Source organism: Eptatretus burgeri, chromosome 6 (assembly GCF_056783735.1).
Source record: "Eptatretus burgeri isolate ZD-2024b chromosome 6, Ebu_testis_v1, whole genome shotgun sequence".
NCBI classification, from domain to species: domain Eukaryota; kingdom Metazoa; phylum Chordata; class Myxini; order Myxiniformes; family Myxinidae; genus Eptatretus; species Eptatretus burgeri.
The window spans coordinates 56740824-56761675 of record NC_140966.1 but is presented as its reverse complement, the minus strand read 5'-3'; the positions used below and the strand labels follow the sequence as shown (position 1 = coordinate 56761675).

Sequence of the window (20852 nt, the reverse complement as noted above, 5' to 3'; positions counted from 1 at the left end):
ATATATATATATATATATATATATATATATATATATATAGTGCCGGAGGGTCGGCCGCGAGCCGACCGCTCTAACGGAGCCGCAAGACGAGTCGGCCTGACCGATCGCCCAGAATATAGATCGTCACCCGGAAAAGTCCGAAGCCGACGGGTCCTTGTGCAAGAACCGTGAAGGGCCAATGTTTCTACCACATGGTACAGGGTTATTTTCCAATTCTTCAAAATACCTAGAGACCACGTGGCGATCTACCGAGCCTCCACACCCTCGACGGGACTCGTACGAAACAAGCTGCTTAACCGAGCCTGTCCCATGCGCGATTCCGAGCGGCTTAATCGCAGAGAACCGTCGGTCCGAATGTCCCCTTACGGCGGTCCAACGGCTTTCTAATTCCAAACACACGACATGCTCAGTCAATGAAAGAATCAACGCGACGAGCTGAAAACATGTAACAATTGGGTTTTATTGATGCAGTATTAATGGGGAACTAGGAAACACAAAGAGTAGAACTATACCGAATGCAATATGTGCAGCACACAAAGCACTTAACAGTTTTCTACTTCTTAAACGGGCCCACGGACACACATACGCACACACACACCCAAGAAATGGTGGCTGATGCCTTCAGGACTAATAAGGACTTCAGCTCGGAGGGACTGATGAGCTGAAACTCAGAACCTATCTCGAACCTCTCCACCTCGTGTGGTCTTCAAGCTGTTCGGACCCAGGCTCCGGCGAGGGTGAGCTGGATCCAATCACCGTGAGCCGCGATCCTTCCCGAACTCCATTGGATCCCCTCGTGCTCCGGACCACGTGCTGGTGAGACGAAACACCGAGCCTTCCCGAAGATGCGTCGCTTTCCAAGTAGAGCCAGCCGAACCAAGATGAAGCCACGAAGCAGAACAAAGGCCGAACCAGAACAACTCAGAACCAGCACGACCCTTTGAACCACTGACTGCACAGCCAACTCGAAGAAGCACCAGCAGAACAACAACCTCAAACCAACTCGACCACCCTTGAACCAGGCCGACACTCCTCGACCACCAGGCCGAAGAAGAACCACGACAACCCGAACCAACTCCTCCGATGAACAACTCTCCGATCAACCAGCTCCTCCAATGAACCACCAACAACCAGCCCGAACTCTCCCTTGAACAACTCTCGCCGAACTCACGACAACCAACCAGCCACAACCCACTCTTCCAATGAACAACCCCCCGAACCAAGCAGAGGGTCCCTTTCTTATCCCTATCGGCCCCTTCCCCCGCTCCTGGCGTGACTCATGCCTTAGTGCGCCACCACCCGCACAACCGCGGGTGGGAGGGTTGTTTACGTCCTTGAATCATGGGATGGGAGGGTTCTTCTTCCTCTTTCAGAGGAGGGGGGGGGGAGCGTTCTTCTTTGTGTTCTGATCGAACCCTAACTATTAAAATGAATCACAGCGCATTTCATCGATTTTTACCCATTAAACAATGGAAGGCGAGCTATCTATAGAACATGCACTTACCGAGATAACTGAGCTAAAGGACCTGAATGATGAGTGCGATAATGGTTTCCAGATTCGCAACAATATATATATATATATATATATATATATATATATATATATATATATATATATACAGATTTACGGATGTGGGATGTGTTGTTGTTTAGTTTTTTTGTGTTATTGTTTAGTTTGGGGTTTATTGTTTAGCCTGTTGGGGGAAGTAAGTCAGTTCCCCACGGGGCTACTTTTTAAGTGCTGCAGCAGTTTCACTTCGGTCATGTGTGCGTTATTTTTTTTCTCGTGATATTTGACAAAATAACAAATAACAAAAAAAGGAAGTGGGTTCAAAAAAGGAAGCGGGTGGGGACGACCAACTACAATCAACAACAAGCATTTTAAGGCCATTTTCCCTGCTAAAGCGGGGGTTAGCCTACTGGTATTTTTAATTGGTACTGGTATTAGCCTACTACTTGCATACTGGTATTAGCCTACTACTCGCATACTGGTATTAGCCTACTGGACTATCAAGTGGTATTTAAATTTTTTTGGCCTAATTGGGACTGCAATGTCTTTTAAAATTGACAAAATGGCAAGTTCATTTACAAAAAATGGGCGGCATTGGGAGGACCTCTTTTCAAAACTCAACATACCATAAACTCCAGTCTTGGTTACTGAGCAGCGATATGTCAGCTACACTACTGGTTTGCGTGTTTTCTTCAGGTTTTAACTTGAGTGATTGTGAGTTTAAATAGACTATTAACAAAAAATTAATGTCTAAGTCTGTATTTCAATCAAGCAATCTATCAACTTCTTATATGCTGTAGCTCTTTTCATTTGGAAGGAAAGTCTCAAAGTGCTTTGCAAGGATTACGCAAAACGTAAAAAATATATAAAATCGAAGAAAAGCAACTGTACAAAGATGAGATGACTTTGTCAGGTCTATGTATATGCTCTGGCTGAGGGGAGTGATCTCACCGTGAAGGAGGCATTCTCTACCACACTCGAGTCTGTGGTTGATCGGTGCCCCAAGCGAGATGCTCTTCTCGTTTTGGGGGATTTCAATGCATCGACTGGCACTGATAGGGATGGTTATGAGACATGTGTTGGCCCCTATGGGTCTGGAAAAAGGAACCAGAATAGCACTAAGTTCCTTGCTTTCACAAGATGTCGTGGACTTAGGGTAGCACCCACAGTTCATGGTTTCAACACCCACAGCCTCATCGCTGGACATGGTATTCCATTGATGGTGGTGTGTCAAAGGAGATTGATCATGTTCTCATTGATGGTCACTGGAGGATGCTGTGGAATTGCAGGGTCGACTGGAATGCTCATTTCCTCAAAACCAATCACAGACCTGTTGTAGCAACTATGAAGCTGCGACTGAAATCAAAGAGAATGCTACCATTTCGGCCGAGGATGTTGGCATGCTCAAGGACTAAAGGGTAGCTGAGGAGTTTTTCAACAGGGTGAGTAGTAGTCAAAGGGATCTTCATGTTTTAGGGGATCCTGAAGAGCTGTGGAGTGCCTGCAAGACTACCATCCTTGATGTTGCCGGTGGGTGTCTTGGATCCTATCGTTTGGTGAAGAAGAACTTTGTCTCCCAAGGGACTCTGGATACCAGTGACCAGTGTCGCTGGGCCAGGCTTGATGGCATAGTTGAGCTGTTCAGGGAGCATAGCACCACATCTTCCTAATTTTCTTGGACAATGAGTGAAAAGTCTTGGGACATTACCAGACATGCGAGACTTGTTCCCCCCTATAATGAGAGAGAAGGACATAAATACTTCCTTCATTTTGAAAAAAACTGACACAAACCTTGGGTTGGCCAAAGGAATATTGGACGATGTTATTACAAAGTGTTTTTGGAGACAAAGCTCAAGATATTTACTCTGCTTTAATGATTGACCAGAGTTCACAGCATGATGAGGTAAAAACAGAAATTCTTAAAGCCTATGAACTGGTTCCAGAGGCTTACAGGCAGAAGTTCAGGCAGTGCAGAAGGACAATGAAACCCATGTGGAATTTGCTCAGGAAAAATTAACTTTGAACGGTGGTGTACTTCCAAGGAAATTGTGAAAGATTCTGACAGATTAAGGCAGTTGATGTTAATGGGGGAGTTTAAGCAGTGTGTGCATTCTGACATTAGGACACATTTGGATGGACAAAAGGAAAACGAGTTACACATCGCAGCAACAATAAGTGACTATTATGTTCTGAATCACAAAATATATCTCCACAAACTGGGTTTTCCAACCAAAATCAAGCTGAGGACCTGCAGTAAACAAAGTCAGGGAAATAGACCCTAAATTAAAGGTCCTCCAGAAAACTCTCATGCCAAGTCTGATTTTTAAGCTCACCAACCAGAAGTTTAATTTTCCAGGTGGTTAGAAACTGACGACAGAGTTTTTACCGAGACTTACTTGTGCATATTGCAAGAGGAGACGACACCTAAACTCTCAGTGTCACATTTTGGAAAGGAGAAACTGAAGTTCTTCTTCTTCTTGCGTATGGCAGCTTGGCTGCCAGGTAGCTATCATTTTGTTGGGGCACGGCTGTGCCACTGATGTTGTGCCCCTATACCAGTACAATGGTACTCATTTCTCCAACCTCAGAAGGATTACAGGCTGAGTCAACCCCTTTGATGTTAGAGGGCATCTTTTCACTATCCAAGAAGATGACGACTGGTGCCAGTGTAGTGTTATAAGGTGATGGTGACTTTGTTAATGCACCTCTTGAGGTGGTTCACCTTAAGTCTGAGTTGGTGTCAGGACCTGTTAATGTTGGCTTACAGTCTACTCTTCCTTTTGAAGTTTATTATATTATCGGAAATGACTTAGCAGGTGGTAGAGTCTCGGTTAACCTGCAGTTTGTGGAAGAAGCAAGTGCTGTGTGTAACAGCGCAGCAAGAGCAGGATTTTCCTGATATGTTTCCGTCATGTGTCGTGACTTGCTCCAAATCTAGGAAACACTCTGAGGAGAGCATCGTCAAAAAAGATTTGGACTGAGAACCCATGTACACTTTAGAAGATACTTTTATGGGCCAGGTCAGTGATGACTTTGACACGAGTAAAACCAGTGGTAGTCATATTATTGGACCAGACGACAAATCTGGTAGCCAAAAAGAAAAGTCTGGGAAGGCATTAGAACAGATTAGTCTCATAAGAGAGAGCCTTGTAGAAGAGAAAATGGAAGATGCTGAACTCAAAATTATAGCTAATGGAGTCCTTCATGGAGGAGGAGGTTCCCAAAATACTAGTTTGCTACTTTAAGGAAGATGGGATCTTAATGAGGAAATAGAGACCACCTGATGATGAAAGGAAGGTACATTATCAAATTGTGGTTTGGCAAATGCATCGTAATGGGATCTTGAGTTTGGTGCATGCGACAACATTCGCAGGTCACCGAGGGGTGAACAAAACATGTGACAAAATTTTGACACATTTTTTTTGCCCAGATTGTGGCGTGATGTTGTGGAGTTTTGTAAATCCTGTAACTCATGCCAGATGGTAGGAAAACTGAATCAAAACATTCCTTCAGTGCCGTTAAAACCCATTCCGGTCTTTGAGCCCTTCAGTCGGGTTATCATTGGTTGTGCAGGTCCTTTACCCAAGATTAAGGCAGGCAACCAATACATGCTGACTATTATGTGTGCTTCTACTTGGTTCCCAGAGGCGATACCTCTCATAACAAGCTCAAATGAGCTAAGATCCTCGTCCTCTTAACGATGACGTCATAAAAACGAATATGACGTCATTGTGATGTATCAGGTTTGCGATAAATTATCTGTGCTAATGCCCGGCTTGATTCCCACAAACAAAATTCAAACAGCTTGCCTAGTTTCGGAGATAACGGTAGAGGCGATTTCTATTGGCGGCGATATTATGAAGTCAACTTTTTTTCTGGGAAGAATTTCCAAAATCGGAGATGGTTAATGCCTGCGTGTGGGCTTTCTGCATATACCTGGCAAGTTTCACGAAGATCCGATGAAAACTCTGGGTTGTGAAACAAAAAATGACAAAAAATAGGAATGACGTCATAAAAATTGATATGACGTCATAGTGATGTATCATATGTGCGGTAATTCATCTCTGCTAATGCCCTGTTCGATTCCCGCAAACAGAATTCAAAAAGCTTGCCTAGTTTCGGAGATAATTTTTTAGGCGATTTCCATTAGCAGAGATATTTTGACGTCATAATTTTTTTTTCTCAGAGGAATTTTCAAAATCGGAGATGATTACTGTCTGCGGAGGGTATTTTTACATATATATGCCAAGTTTCAGGAAGTTTCTATGAAAACTGAAGGCTGTGAAACAAAAAAGTCCACAAGAAGAAGATGAAGAACAACAACGTGAGTAAGACAGATCCTCCACGAGGATCTAAAAATTGTGACCCAAAACAATGCCAAAACCTTAGTTTAAGTTATTTACCCTTGTTGGCTGACTTCAAGTCAAACAATCTGGTCAAGGATCCAATTTCATGTCAAAACTTTTTCAACAGGTTTTGCACCAGTTGGGAGTGAAATAGGTTACGTCAAGTGCATAGTATCTTGAGTCACAAGATATCATAGAAAGATTCGTAGGTGATGCCACACCAGTAAACTAGCACCCATTCAGGATGAACCCTGTCAAGTTGGAACATCTTCATAAAGAGGTTGAGTACATGCTCAAGAATGACATCATTGAACCTAGTGACAGTGAATGGAGTTTACTATGCATCCGAGCACCCAAGCCAGATGGCAGTTTCCGTTGATGCACTGATTTAAAATGGGTGAATGCAGTCAAGAACTGACTTATCCAATCGCATTGACAGGATTATACTTGGTGTTGGCTCAATGGTTAGGGTGGTGGCTTGGAATCCTCTGATCCTGAGTTCAAACCCCACTCCACTGTTGAATTCATACCAGGTGGGGTTGACTCTGTCTGTCATCCTTCCGAGGTCGGCAAAATGAGTGCCAGCATGCTGGTATACTGTGTCGGAGTGGCGACCCGTCCAGGATTGTGTCCAATAGCCAAGGAGACTGCTTAGGCAGCACCAACGCTCTGCATGGAGTATGGTCCCGATGGATGGATGGATTGACAGGATTGATGAAGCCAAGTTTGTGAGCAAGTTTGACTTATTGTAGGGGTACTGGCAGACTCCTCTTCCTGAATGAGTAAAGAAAATCTCTGCTTTTATGATAATGAATGGACTTTACTCGTATAAAGTTCTTCCTTTCGGCCTAAATAATAGCCCCGTCACATTTCAACACCTCACCAATGACCTTACCATGGATATTGAGGGGGGTAGAGGATATTGAGGGGGTTATTTCATTATTATACATTGATGATGTCATCATCCATTCCATGAATTGAGATGAAAATCCGTGCTTTCTTTACGAGACTTACTGATGCCAAACTGCCCATAAATATTTTAAAATCAGAATTTGCTTTAGTCCAGGTTGTGGGTCAAGGTCAGGTTCAGCCAGTAAAAGCAAAGGTGGAAGTAATTGATAGCTTGACAGCACCTAAAGGTAAGGAGGAGCTCAAGAGATTCCTGGGTATGACTGAATGGTATCGGAGATTTTGTAAATGATGTTGTTTGTGGGGAAGATGGACGAATTTCATCAGAAAGATAGGATCGTATTGAGTTGCTTGGCCCATTACCTTATCCGGATTTATGGAAAAAGGCCATGTATAAATTTCGAGGTGCATTTTTGGGTAAAAGTGGGGAAGCTGACTTTTTAACAAAAGTAGGGTATGCTAAATTCGATTAACCCGGTTTCCAAGCCGAATTTTGAGTTTTTGACCATCTTATTAGCAGAAACAAAATGGCTGCCAAATTGCAATTTTTGACACATTCTTGGGGCAAGCATTTATATATTGGTGCGGTTCTTGGAACCGCATGCATCCAACAGATAGTGGTCCCAAGACAGTTATTTCATTATTATACGTGTAGATAGTCCCTTTCCTTTTGTCTAGCGGGACAACAAGGGAGTGCGTTGCGATGATTTCATAGCTAGGTTTGCTTACATCATTTTTTCTTCATTTGGTCACAACTCTTCTTTTAGTCTGATTATTCCTGAGCTAAATCTGAGCCACGTGTGCCTTCGCTGTGAGGTGGGCCCTCATGGAGGGCAGCGCGTGCGGCGCCACTGCGAGGAAACGATAACGCGCGAGCATTTACGGCGCAAAACCCTCGTTCCCAAGCGAGCCCTCAACCCAATGCGTGTGGCGAGTCATACAGTGCGCTTGGCAGTCCGGGATTATCGACTCGAGCTTCCGATGATCTGGGGAACATTTCCGGTTGCATTAAAAAGGCATATGAATTAATACCTCTAAAGACGCTACACGAATGGTGTTTTCACAACACAGGAAACACAGCCAGCATGACGCCCACACTGCAGGAAACGCATACGGAGGCCGATAAAGGTGACTCCATGCCACGTTGGGCGGGATACGAGTGTGCGAGGTAAAAGCGGCGCGTTCCTTTTCAACCATATATCCGACACATATTTGTGTTCGCCCCGCACACACACTAGTGGAGTCGTGCGAACGCGGGTGCTGCCCACGTGCATAATGGCTGAACCCCACGCACTGTATAGAATGTGCTCGAAGGCAGACAAGTACGCCGCTCGCGAAACATGCATAGATTTATCCATAACAATGTCCCTTCGGCCCGTGCTGGCAGCAGCGGATTCCCCACGGATGGTGAACGTCTTCTCGTCTCTACGGCCAGCGAAGCTGCGATCGAGTCGGGGAGTGTTGTGTGGTGGGGGCCAAGTTGGTGCGCGCGGGGCGGGCGTGTTGATCGGCGCTGGTCAGATGCCCGAGCAAGCATGCTGGACCCTCGGCCGGTCGCCAGGCACGGCCTGGGGGTTTTTGCAGGACGATTCGCGTGTCGGTTTCGGTGTGGGCGATTCGTGTCATGTCGTGGGGTCGGAGCGGAATATAGCTGCTGTCTGAGATGACCTTGCCGGAAACGAAGTGAGGCGGTTTCCGGCCAAAGTTAGCGGGCAACGTGAGGGGTCGGGGCCAATCGGAGCACCCAATTCAGGTGACAACGTTTCGCTTCGGGGTGGCCCCTTCCCGCGCACTGCAAGTCCAATAAAGGTTGGAGCATCCCTCCGCCTTTCTCTTTCTCCGCCTCTCTCCCGCTTTCGCCTCGCCCTCGTCGACATCGCCACGACGCGCCTCCTGCTGCCTGTATTCCGCCTCTCTCGCTCTGGCCTCGCCCTCGTCGACACCTCCACGACCCGCCTCCTGCTGTATGGACTCCGCCCCTTCTCCACTCAAGCCCCTCCTTCACGAACACGGTCGCCACACGCGCTGCTGAAGCCAGAGACGATGCGCCCACTGTCGGGCACCACACCACGGAGCATCCCCCCTCCCCCGAAACATATTGGTGGCGCGTCCGGGCCATCAAGAACAAAGGTACCAAGATCGTAGCTTCAACTCCTTTCCCTTCTTGTTCCAATACTCCCTCTTCATTGGGTTTTCTGTGTCTGTGTGTGTGCGTATGTGTGTGACCTGGCACCTGTCTGCTTAAGTAAGACTGCAGAATATCGTTATTGTTATTATTTTCTCATTAAGTCTGCTCTGTGTCCGCTTTTGTAAGTTGCTTGTTTATTTTCTGCACCACACCTCTCTCTTCCCTATCTTTGCACAACATACCCCAATAAATCCTCAGCGTGCCACATACCATTCCTCACCCATTGTTAATAAATTATTATTAGGAATGTTCCCTGCTCGTTTTTGTCTTTTCTTCCATTGATCCAGCATGGTCCGAATCCTAGTTTAGCCGGGACTTTATTCCCAATGATCCATTCCTTTTAGCCGGAACGTCCTTGGCAGTGTCGCTCGGCTGCATCCGATCCGGTAAAGTGATCCGGTCCGGTAGAGTGATCCGGTTCGGACAAGGCGTACCGAGGGCGTGTTCCCCGGTAATTAAATCACGTGATTAATTAGGTAACCCAATTAACCTATAGACGAGAGGATCCGAGGTCACGCGGTTGAGTTATTGGCGTCCACGGTCGGTTAAGCGACCCGCCGCGTCACGGAATTATCCGTGTGCAACGGCCTACAATTCCGGGTAGTCTGGTGGGAACCGAGATAGCTTCGCCCACCTCGTGGTCTTCTCACCCGACCTCCAACCCGCAACAATATCATGTACATATATATATATATATATATATATATATATATATATATATATATATATATATATATATATATACGCATACAAATTTATACCTTAGTAGTATGTATTTGACTAATGTTTCTTTTTATTTGCAGGTGACGATGGATCCAGTGGTTAGCTTGAAAAGGCCTTCGTCTGTGGATTACAGCGTGTGCATATTCTATCAAACCCATAAAGCCAGAGTTCCTCTAAATGAAGCAAGTGGTCATGGACTCAGTACAGTTAGGACTGCTGTATGTAGCAGAATGAAACTAAGGTACTCAAAGAATATCGATGTGATTGATCGTCTTGAAGATGTGTTTGATTCTGCTGCAGCCAAAAAACTTGTGGTACAAAATGTGTTATGCTCACTTCACGAATAAAAGTAAAATATAACGACTACAGAGGATTCAGGCAGAACATTCGAAAGAGGAAGCAAGTTGTAGTAGTAGTGTTGACAGGCGTTTATTGCGTTTATTGAAGCTTCTCATGTTGACTACAAAGTCAGCATTCGACTGAGTGGTGAGATTGACTTGATCGTAGCTGAGGCCAAATATCACCTGACTTGTCTAAGAGCATTCACCAGATCTACCACAACAACAAAGCAGGAATCGGCCAATACAGACCTTGCTATGATATGGTTATGAAAGGAGCTTCATCAAGCAGCTGACAAAAAACACGTATTGCTTCTTGAGAATGTCTGGGAGAGGTATGAGGAGCTGGCTGAGGAATCATTAACAACTATTCAACAGTCCTACTACATTAGAAGTACAACATTCAAGGAAAAGTTACAGTTAAAGCTCGGTAACCTTTTCAACTTCTACCAACCACTTGACAGGTGTTCATCAGAGTGGAAAATTATACTGATTCCTACAAAGTATCAACCTACTGCAGTTCTGAAAACGAAAGACGACATCCAGGAGTGTGAGGAAATGTCAACACTGCCTAAATATGAGCCGCAAGATGACACTTTCCTGTCCTTGATACATGTCGCTCTGAAAATTCGCAGGGATATGATGGAAACCCGAGGCGACCAAGGTTTTTCTGTAAATGAAGATGCTGCAATAGAATGCATTCCAGATAGTTCATATATGCTGTTGAAATTTATCTTTGGTGGTGAAGAGACCCAAGAATACGACAGTGCTGAAAACGATGAGGAACTTGTCCGAAGCAGAGTTCTGAGTATAGCACAGGATCTTGTTTACTGTGTCAGTGGTGGCAAAAATGGATTCCGAAACATGTTGGCCTTGCCAGTGAGTACACTACACCAAGCTTCACGGTCAAAATGTCTAGTGAAGCTGTTTAACAAGGCTGGACACTGTCTAAGCTATGAGCAGGTGTTGCAAATCGACACTTCGTTGGCTGAGAGAACTCTAAAATCCTTAGATCACGCAACTGGTGCCATCATTCCACCAAATATTATGGCAAACAAATTTATCCACCACACCTGTGATAATATTGATATCCTTGATGAAACGTGAGATGGGAAGAATACTTTCCATGCAACCCAAATGGCCGCTTGGCAACGGAGCCAAACGACAGAGGCAGCTCTTCAGATGCTTACGCCATCCATCAGACGTACTCTGATTGTAGCAAATGTCCTCGAGGAGCTGCATCCTGCCAATATTACTCGAGACACATGTGAGCCAGTATTCACTGCCCCTGTTGACGAGGCCTGGTTCAGGAAATCTGACGAAGACAACTATTCTGTGAAACGAGCAGAAGCTACAGATCTAGCATTCTTTCTACATCGTCAAGATTTAGACAAGACCTTGGACAGTATTCAATCAATCAATCTTGTCAGTGGAAGCAGAGCAGACAGCAGTAGGATCTTCTTCTTCTTTCGGCTGCTCCCGTTAGGGGTCGCCACAGCGGATCATCCGTATGATCCGCATAGTGATTTGGCACAGGTATTACGCCGGATGCCCTTCCTGACGCAAACCTGGTCGCCTCTTACGACACAGGGATATGGTACACCTATTTTAACCGGGGCATACACCGGGCCCAGTACACTGGTACTCACTTCGCCGACCTCAGAAGGATGACAGGCTGAGTCAACCTGACAGCAGCCAAGATCAGACAGCAGTAGGATACTTGCCCATAATCCTTGCTCATGAATTAGATATGAATGCAGTAGGCTCATGAATTAGATACTTCAAATACAGTTCTGAAGAGATGCATGGCAATATCTTCATATTTTGGACAGGAGCATGCAGTCCTCACAGTGGACCAAGCACTCTACTGCAGACTAATGGGACTAAAGTCGTCTGTTCCAGAATACCAAGATATGTTAATTCCACGCCTTGGTGGCTTCCATATCTCAATGAACTTTCTTAAGGCTATAGGAGATCATATGGATGGATCTTGATTAACGGAGGTGTGGGTGGAGAGTGGATTGCTGGATCAAGGTACAGTAGAGGTTGTTCTTTCAAGAAAGGCATACAACAAGGGTATGAGGGCTCACAAACTCACCTTGCAAGCCCTGTGGCAACTATTGGTGCCAACCTTTCTTTCATATGTTGCCGAAGCAGATAATAAATGCCATGCTGAGCTTTCCATAATAGTCGCCAATGACAAGCCTGAACAAATTTCAGAACTGGTTTCATTTCTGATGCAGGAACGGTTTTGCAAGCTTGTGACAGATGCACAAGCTATAATCCACAGACGAAGGCCTTTTCAAGCTAACCACTGGATCCATCGTCACCTGAAAATAAAAAGAAACATTAGTTAAATACATACTAAGGAATAAATTTGTGTTTTTATATATAATATATTATACATACATCTATATATTACTAAAACTATCATCTTGTATGTATGTATGTTTCCGAACTACAGTCAAAACGGTACACGATAGCACAAAAATTTTAGGGCCACCTTACTCACCATTCTCCTACGGTATGCAGTATCAAGTTTCGTTCAAATCGGGCAATGAAAAAAATCAATTCCCAATTCAGTCAAGTACTCTTCGGGATTATTTGATCAATGCAAACAACCTCAGCGGTATAGTTCGCTGGAGCGATCTTTTTTTTTCTCTCTCTTGAAATGATTTTTTTTCATCAACCGCAGTCACAACGGGAACCCAACGGGTTCATGGGTCGCCTAGTGATATATAAATGCTTGCCCCAAGAATGTGTCAAAAAATTGCAATTTGGCAGCCATTTTGTTTATGCTAATGAGATGGTCAAAAACTCAAAATTCAGCTTAACATCTGGATACCCTAATTATGTTAAAACGTCAGGTTCCCTACTTTTACCCAAAAATGCACCTCACATTCACATTTCTCGGAACACCCTCAAGACTACATGGACGTGGAGGAGACATCCCCATGTAAACTAAGTAGGGAAACTGAGCTTGTGTTACTTGTTACCACACGGGGGGGGGGGGGGGGTTGTGCAGTGTTAATTAGATCGGGATTAAGGATAATTTGCCCAGTATGTAATCGCCTCTCTGTTACTTTTCCCTTTGTTTTTTGTGTTGCAAATCAGCAATGATAGAATTACGTTTTTATGACCATAACGACCATTACAACCGAGCTGCATGACCAGGTTGGAAGAAGCCCCGCCTCGAAGGGTGACAGCGGGTGAAGTCACACCCCCCAAGGGATGATTGATGGGTGTGACGTGAGTAGGAAGAAGAGGAGCGTGTGGGAGGCAGGTGATCGGAGAGGACGGGGAAGCAACTCGTAGCGAGAAGCGAATTCACGAGTCGAGTTGGGTGTGAGGGAGGCTATCAGAAAAGCAGAGCGCATCTCGGCAAGAGAAAGGGGAGGCAGGTCGTTGCAGGAGTAGAGATACGGTCATGAGAGACGGACCTCAAAGCCTCGTGTGTATCACCAAAGGGACCGGCGCCATTCTGCAGGTGGGATCAGCAAGCACGGTCAACGAAGAAGCAACACCACGGTTCGGGAGCCCTGATGTCGAATATTGCCTCACAAATTGCTCAGCACCATTTTTGGGGTGCGGTAACCCGCACAGCGACGACGCATTGCGAGCACACTTCCTCAGTAAAAAGATCGCCTGGACTCAGCTAAGTGAAGGAACGAAAATTGTTTTCTATATTTTCTTTATTTTATGTGAGACCTTGTCTGAGCGTGGAGCGCCTCTCAATTAGATTTAGATTTAGGGTACCTCTCGTCTTGCTTCATTTTCATTATAATTGTTGATTTTTCTGTTTAATAAATCATTATTTATTTAATTAGCTTGTGTCCATGTATCTGTTGTGGGTTTGAGAGTAAAACCTCTGTGTTGTGCTTCCACCCTGGTGAAGCGCCTTGTATTTTTTTTCCCGCGTGTGAATTCATCTCCGGAGTCTTGGCTGTGGGCCTCCAAGGGAGAACTGTTTGGCCATCCGTCCAAGTTGGGGCTAAACCCCTGGACACGACAATATTCATCTGACGTTGTTATTCCTTTAACTAATGCTGAATAAAATGGCAAAATTTGTATGGGATGGAAAATGTCAGGCTGCATTCAACAAATTTAAAGCCATACTTATGAATTTTCCAGTTCTTGCAGCCCCAAATTTTCAGAAAAACTTAAAATTAATGGTACATGCTCGCATTGTGTAGGCTGGAGCTGTTTTGCTACAGGAAGATGCTGCAGGCAGAGATCACCATGAATGTTTTTGCTATTATTCAAAGTTTGATATGTTATGACACTGTTATGGATTAGATGATGGCCCCATTGGTCCATATTTGTACATTTGACCTATTTAAACATTCATCAATTGCATTAACCAGGTGTCTGGATTCAAACCCTTGTCCTGGCTGCTTCAAATTGTGTTTCCAAACCTTTGTCTTCATTTTAGTTTGCTTTACGACGTATTACCAACAAGCCAGCCTGTGTCCTTGCCAGCCTTGCTTCTGTAGGCTGTTATGAATTCCAGTGGAGTGTCAACAATCTTGGAGAACTACAAAGGATTTGCTCCTGTTTTTGAATATGTGCCAGCAATCTCTCGCTGTTTGAAGCATGAGAAAGAAGCTGTTTACTGCTAATTCTCTCCCGAGGGCCGCAGGGAGGGGGGAGAAAACCCACTTGCCAGTTGTTTCTTTCTTTGCTTGCTTTTCTCCGCCTCGGAATAGGTTTTATATATGAAACTTTTGGAGTGTAACCTTTAGTGTGGTACACGGTCTGACTGCTGTGGTTAGTCCCTGTGCCACCTCCGCTTGCAAGTGCTGTGCAACTTCAATAAACCGTATATTCGAGAATCCTCAGATGACTCCCCTCAATTCTTGGCCGGGATTGGTGAGCGTCTTCATAACATCTGGCGACCCAGATGGGACTCTGTCAGGTCCTGAATTCCGCGATTCAGAGGGATCTCCGTTGAGCACAGCTGACGCCGCGATCCGGAGGGATCTCCGTTGAGCGCAGCTGACGCCGCGATCCGGAGGGATCTCCGTTGAGCGCAGCCTCGGGGTCTGCGCGGGTTCCGAACTGGTAACAGTAAATGAGGAAAGTCGAATGCGATTTGTTGGAGGAGCATAGGGGCTATGAGGCCGGATTCAGGTGACTGGTTTGGGTCAGAGGACAAGGAACGTCCGAGTGAAACGGGGGTAGGTTAGAGTCCTGTGATCGCAGGTTAGAGTCCTGGGGTAATAGTTGGGAGGGTCCAGAGTCCCTCAGAGGAAAGAAAAGCTTTAAGGCAATCGAGAAGAGCGGGTCTTTGAGCCTGCACGGTAAAACGAGAAAAGACTAAAGCTTTAGGCTAGTGACAAGTTAAGAACATACAATGGGGAATAACTCTCCAAAGAACATAGAGTTACCCAAAGGAACATGTTGTAAGGGAGTACAGGGCTGGATAACATGGACAGCGGGAAGACAGGATCCCTTCTCGCTGACCGGGTCTTTAGATCCAAAGATATTATACACCGTCAGCTCTGTGTTGACGGAGGGCAAAGTAGGATGCTCGAGACAGAATGAAACACCCTGGAGGGCGTCAGCAGCTTGGCTAACGGGGTCACAAGCTGAGACAGGAAAACACAAGGTAAACGAGCGAGGAGGCGAATACAATGTGAGTGGGAAGGTTGAGTTTTGTGTTAGACGCAAGTTGAGTGTTCCAACCTGGAACTTGTATGTGTGGAACAACTTGTATGTTTGTATAGAGATAATGATTGGTCGTCATCGTAAACGTGAAGACTTTGGAGGAGGTGAATTGCGCACACCAAATCCGGAGGAAGGATGATGATGACCGATTCTGCACGTGCTGCTAATTCATAGTAATGGGCGAATGTCATTGAGTGTTTTTACCGAGGTATGTGTCTGTGTCTGTGTCTGTGTCTGTGTCTGTGTCTGTGTCTGTGTCTGTGTGAACTCGATAGGGAATTAACCACTTCGTTAGACAGTTTGGAGATTATGTGTGAGAATTCCCTCCAGTACTCGTGCTGTGGTTAAGCTGTGGTAGTCAAATGGACCAAGGCTCGGGTTTTCTCATGGTTCGATAAAGTCTGTATGCTGTTTTGGCTTTGAACACTGTACGTTGCATACGTGATAAATAGATGGTCTCCTCAGAGCATCATTCAAATAACTGTTATAATGATAATGATAAAAATGATGATGTATGCATGATTATCTTAGGGTAACTAGGATGGACATAGGATTGATATGCACGGAAAAATATATCGAGCTCATAGGATGGTTACAGGTTTCCGTCACAATTCCGACACCACGGAGTTCCATTCAGCGATGGCTGCTCGCTGGCCTTTGTTTGGTGGGTGCTTCGCGTGCCGGTTGGCGCCAGAGTGGAGCTATCTGTTGTTGTTTGGTGGGTGTTACAAAGTGTCTGCTGTTTTCACATGTGTAACGTCTGGGCTGTGCCAAGAGAATTTGTGGGGTTGTTCATTCTTGCCCCAATGATTTGTTTCCCTGACTGATGGAGGGATGCACAGTAGGGAATTTTATGGAAGGTGTTTTAAAATCACACGGTTGAATGTGGAGTGGTTTTGCTTCGGTCGCCATGCTGGTTGGCGAACTGGAGGGGTATTGATTGTGAAGCTCCTGGTCTTGGATGCTGTTGGGAGGTTTTGTGTTCATGTTAGTACATTTTGAACCTCCATGGTTTATAGTTAATTAGAGAGGTGTGCGAAAGAAAAGGTGAGCGAGTGGTGAGTGCAGGTGAGCATATGCATCAGTGGTGACGGTAATGGTGTGATGTGATTGGCCAGCCCTCTCCACAATGTGTTTGAATCTCAGCTCAGCTAGGGGATGAGATGAAAGTGAAGTCCATTAGGGGGGGAGCGAGCTATCGCAGGCATTGTGAAGGTAATTTTCTGGTTGCTCAACCCAGCAAGGTTTAATGGCTTGGTAGCTATTGTGTTGAAATGCACACAAAGTGTATTTTAAAACGCGTTTTTTTATATCTTCGCGGCCACCATTTCTGCGAAGATTCGTGCTCTTTGTGTACTGTACTTCCTTCTCCAAACCTATTTCGCGGCTTCAGATGCAGGATTTTGGGGTCCGGGAAGTTCGGGAGTCGTTTTGCTTGTTTGGGAATGGCATTGAGGGCGATGCTTTTACAATTTTACCGACATTGGACAACAGTTTGGATGGTGAGCGACGCGGGACCGAGGTGCGGAGGATTATGGGATGTAGAGGAATGGTTGCTTAGCAACGACATCGATCTGGAAGGAATGGAATTGGCTTTGCACTGTACTCACTGTCTACTACGATGAAACAGGGCAGGATTATGAATACATGGCCAAGGCGCATAGAGATTACACCGCTAAACACACTCTGATGACAACCAACTTATGGATCGGGAAGGAAGGAGCGGCGGTGGAGGTGAAACAAGCTGCCAGAGAGCACGAACTAATGAAGCGTAGAGAAGGACTTAGACCACACGCCATGATTACACAGGATTGATGGGCCTAATTGCCTCCTCATACGTTGAGATTCATTGCATAGCTTTCTGTGCGGGAAACAGACAGAAAAAAACACATGTCTGTTGTGTTTATATGGGCCTCTACCTGTCAGGGTAAATTCATTAGATTTAATCGGATAATTCTATTTATTGTCACAATGGTAGAGGATTGGAATAATGTAGATTGGATGTTAAGGGGGATTTAAATGCTTTGTTTGTTTTGAGCAAGGAATTGATTTGTATTTAAAGTGGATTTACGCAAGTGATAGATGGTTCGTGTAAGTAAGTTGGATATTGCAGCATGTGTGCTGTTTTGGTGAGGGAGAAGTGGATAGATGGTCAATGTCAAAGATTTAACTGTTGATTGAGTTCTGGAGTGATGATAGAGATTAGCTAAACAAAGAAATGGATGCTGATCAAGTAATGAAACAATGTTACCCTTTGGTGTTGTTTAACTGTTTGGAGAAATTTTGTAACAATGTTATCAAAGTTCTTGTTTTCAAAATGGACGCTCTGCAGCCAAAGTGTAATCTGCAGCTCGGAAACTTGAATGACGCCATGCCGACAACAACGGCGTGGAACTCTCATCATGGGGGGGTTTGCAGAGCCCGAGAAAGACTTCAAAAAGAATCACTCTGTGACGACAATGATAGTGCTGTGAATTACTCATGTTTAATTACTCCTGTGAATAACTTATCTTTGAATTATTTGGGAATCTATTTTGTGAATTATGTTAACCGAACACACAGGTGTGATCTGCACAATGTTTTGCGAACACCTAGACATGGTACACCAGTGTGTTTTGACCTGTAATGGTGGTGATGGGGATAATCTTAGGGTCAATGGGACCAACAAGTCATACTCATGATAATGTTTATATGTGATATTGATCAGAAAAGTGATTTTCACACACCTTTTACCGGATTGGTTGTATTGTCAAATACATAAAAAATGGAGATAGTGTATGGAAACCGTGTTAGTTACTTTCAGACTAAGCTCATAAAAATCGGAAAATTGAAGGAAAAGAACTCATTGGGAATGAACCATGATGTTTCTTTTGGTCATAATTGATATAAACTTTTGTTTGAGATTTCAAATTGAGAATCCTTTACCTAAGGACTTTGATAATCTGTTAATTGAGGATAGGAAAAAGTTACTGAGAATTGAATCAAGATAATAATATATTAAGTTAAGGTACTTACATAATATTGAAAAAGGGTCTCTGTTATTAAATTGATCGACAGATTGGTCAACACTACATATTAGAAATCAAGTTATAAGGAAAAAACATGGTATTTACATAACAATAATGCAGAATGATAAAGAATGGCGAGACCAACAGCAATCATGAAATCAATTAAATGGAATGAGGAATTGTACCATGTATTGCTCTCACTGATTCAGAGATGATACTGACCTGACTGTAATTTAAATAAAATGACTCGACAATTTGTGGAAAGAAAAACAAAAGAATAAACGAGAATTATGCGGAGTACAGAAAACATAACGATGAAATAAATGTTAAATCGGTCAAAATAAAAGAATTATATATTGAAAAGAGTGCAATGATGCTTCAAGCCAATTTAAATATTACCTATGTTATCTGTCTTCTGATTAATTGGACAAGTGCATGATTTTTATTAAGTTGTACTTCTTGTACATTTACATAAGTAAGTTGAGGTATTTCTAGCACTGACTTGACCATTTTCTAACATTTCCATATATATTATCTTTCATCAGCACAGAAGTGCCAAGTTAGCTGGGAAAATAAATATATAATGGCAGTTGCCCTGGAACTGCTTGTGAATGAAAGTGTGGATTGTTTAGCAGATAATGATTGCAAATGTTAAAATGGTAACTGTGAAAAATCGAATCGCGTTGGATTCGGAACTTGAAAGAAGTAGCTAACTTTCATATTTTTGAATAGATAATGGAATATTTTTTTGGTGAAAAGAATTATTGATTACAAATTGAAACCCAGATAAAGACTGTTTGCTTTTACATGGAAATAGCAAATGAGATGAATGTTTTGAGTATACGTACAACTGAGATTTCTGTATATTTTAGCATGTTGTTTTGGAAAGGGGAAAAAAATAACAAGGAAAGGGATAAAATATTGATATGACAAATAATGTAAGTTGAATGCATTTTGTAAGAACCTTTGTCAGTCTTGTGGAAATACATAAACCCACGAAGTTTGTTGATTGGTGTTTGATTGATGCTTTATTTGTTTCGGAGTGTTGAAAGCAGTCCTTGATGCACTGTACGATTTCGTCAAGTGGAGCTTTGAAAGAACTTCAAGCAAAAGATTGCACGATGGGGAGAACCCAGATTTGGGTGATTGGGCATTCAACACGTGATCATGAAACTACCCCCTTCCTGAGGAGATAAGATGAACATGTGAGAAAGAAAACGCACTGAGGAGAAGGTTGGGCAAGTCCTGCGTTAACCGTGGATTGCTGCTCTGCAAATACATCATGCACTTGCTGTGGCTGCCTCAATGAATAACGAAGGCCCTGACGGCCACTCGGCGAGTCCCCTGCAACATGTGTTCAGTGGTGCGGCTGGGGGCCACCATGACTGCATCCAACATGCACAGCTCTTTTGATGAATCAAACCTGATTGCCCAAGCTGCTGCTACAAGGGGTCGAACTCGGCTGGGACTCTGGGTCACCTCTCTGATCCTTTTCATCACCTTCAACCCAGCAACGAGCCCAAGTTCTTGCCTGCCAAAATCTACCTTCCCCTCAGGTCAACGGGGTGTGCCTCGACTGTATTTTCTGAGCGTTCAATGCCATTGTTAATTGGACTGGTGTAATACATATCTATCTCCTCTAGGAACAGGGTATGGTGATCATGGGTGATATAATCATTTGGGGTTTTATAAATATAATTGTTGGCTGTAAAATCGAATTGGTTGTCAGAGATGTTTTTCCTTTGCTCAATAATCTTTAAATTATGTCATTTGATGTCCAAATGTGGCCAAGGAGGGAAAACTGTTATGACACTGTTATGGATCAGATGATGGCCCCATTGGTCCATATTTGTACATTTGACCTATTTAAACATTCATAAATTGCATTAATCAGGTGTCTGGATTCAAACCCTTGTCCTGGCTGCTTCAAATTGTGTTTCCAAGCCTTTGTCTTCGTTTTAGTTTGCTTTACGATGTATTACCAACAAGCCAGCCTGTGTCCTTGCCAGCCTTGCTTCTGCCTTGGAATAGGTTTTATATCTGAAACTTTTGGAGTGTAACCTTTAGTGTGGTACAGGGTCTGACTGCTGTAGTTAGTCCCTGTGCCACCTCCGCTTGCAAGTGCTGTGCAACTTCAATAAACCGTATATTCGAGAATCCTCA

The 20852-nt window shown here is 44.1% G+C and overlaps 1 long non-coding RNA gene across 1 annotated transcript in view; it reads left to right on the top strand.

The window, feature by feature from the left end:
* Positions 1-20852, top strand: part of LOC147024841 (uncharacterized) — a 164028-nt gene extending 143176 nt beyond the window's left edge. The window contains exon 2 of the long non-coding RNA XR_015059225.1: positions 19733-20852. This is a non-coding gene — a long non-coding RNA (uncharacterized LOC147024841). The remainder of the gene's footprint in view (positions 1-19732) is intronic.